The following is a 2,146-nucleotide window of genomic DNA, read 5'->3' as shown; positions in this document are numbered from 1 at the left end:
AAGGTCCAAAAAAAACATAGTAATGGCATTTTCGTAATTTCGTGAATTACACCTCCTTCTCTCTTTCCTATTCTTCTTGGCTTTCACGTTTATCTCTTTCTCTCTCTAACCTTTTTGCTGCTCCCTCTCTTCTCAGATTAGTGTTTTTTGGGAAATTTTATACCAATTTGAAGTATGTTTATCAGTATTATGATCTAATTTGTTTTCAAAATTCAATTATTTTACGTAATTTGCTTAAATTTGATACAAACTTACGCTGATTTTAGTTTGATTTTAGGTTTATTTGAATTTGGTTTATATATTGAACCGATTGGATTGGGTATTTTGATGATTAATCTGATTCTGTATATACTTCAAGAGCTACATTTTTTCTCAATCTCTAAAGAATCGTTGTTTGTTTCAGATTTTTTCAAATATGGTTGTCGAATTTATAATGTATTGATACTGGTTATGCAATGAGTACTCAAGTTTATTTAATCTTATGAATATTTGAGCTATAGTTGAAGTTTTGTGCTTTATCCATTATTTTTGATATTGCCCACCACCTGTTAGACGAAATGCCAAGTAGAAAATAACATGTTTTGCATATTTTTTTTTTTTTTTAAAAAAATATTTTGTCTTTCTCACTCTTTGAGCTCATTTTATGTTTTGCTGCTCATTTATGAAATATGAGTTTTTTGATTTTGTATAGCATATCTAATGAAATGTATGTTTTGTTTGGAGTTGTAGTCATTTGTTAAATTAGTACTAAGTATTTGCTCATTTGACAAATGAGAAACTAACTATTTGCTCATTTGCTAAATGGGCAAAAAATTGATTGCTTATTTCCCAAATGATCAAAGAAATGTTTGCTTCTTTTACAAATGAGTAACTAATTATTTGCTCATTTAACAAATGTGGCTCGGCCTGAATCTGAATATTATTTGCTGACCATTGTCTTAGATCTGCTCGACCTTAACCGTTAGCCAAAATGATTTTGCTTGTAGCTTCTTAGCCATGATCATCCAAGCATTTACTAGCTAGTTTTCTTTTATGCTTTCACTAATACCTCATTGTAGTAAGGAAGTTGGCCTTTTTGTATAGTCAGATATGCTACTAATCACAATCATGTGTGTGGTCTGATATCTGTGTACATCTTCTTCAATGTGCTGACAATAACAACTTACTGGCTTATCAAAAAAACAGAGGTAATGAATGTATTGCTCAACAATTCAGAATGGAGTATTAGAAAAAAAAAGTGTGGGGTGTGTTGTTTCAGACTTTCATCCATTTAGGTTGTGTTGGCCTGGTGGCTCTAGTTTTGGTGCCATTCAGAGATACCTGGCTCCCTGCAACACAGACACACAGGCACGCAGTCAACCAAACTCGGTACATTTGGAAGAGTTGCTGCATCACTCCATGTATGGTTGATTTTAGCCTCTTTTTTTCATAGCTGTTGTGAACCATATTGGGCTGTATTTATTTTTTTTTACTTCTAAGGTTTTTTACCCATACCCAGCTTGAACCTTCATAGGGGCACAATAAATACTATTTTTCCAATTCTGAACAACTAGTACATACTTTATGTTATGAATTTTCAACTGTTACTTTTTTCTAGTTGTCAAACTTTGCCTTATGATCGATTAACCTTTTCTTAAAATGAGTAAACAAATATTGCTCATTTTAGCCGGTTGATGCAAAAGAGCAAAACAATGTTGCTCATTACATATTTTGCTCATTTCGTAATTGAGCAAAATATTTTTAATCATTTCATAAATAAGCAAATATATTTTTGCTCATTTCATAGATGAGCAAAATATTTGCTCATTTCATAGATGAGCAAAATATTTTCTCATTTCATAGATTGACATAGAAAACTAATTTAAAACATATATATTTTAGCAACAATTCTTGTTAATTTATAGAATTTGTTTTATACACCCGGGTGTACCGTACACCCGGAGTTATTTGCTCATCAATTTTTTCTCACTTAATAAGTGAGAAAAAATTGATGAGCAAATAACTCCGGGTGTACGGTACACCCAGGTGTACAGAACAGACTCTCGTTAATTTATCAAATGCCCTTGGTACTTGTATATTTTCCTTGGTCTCTACTTTCTGCCTACTACCATCACTATGGTTGGGAGGGGAATTACGGTTGATATTT

This window comes from Chenopodium quinoa, unplaced genomic scaffold, assembly GCF_001683475.1.
Source record: "Chenopodium quinoa cultivar QQ74 unplaced genomic scaffold, ASM168347v1, whole genome shotgun sequence".
Classification (NCBI taxonomy): Eukaryota; Viridiplantae; Streptophyta; class Magnoliopsida; order Caryophyllales; family Amaranthaceae; genus Chenopodium; species Chenopodium quinoa.
The sequence above is the reverse complement of the archived record's forward strand: the minus strand, read 5'-3'. Positions refer to the sequence as shown.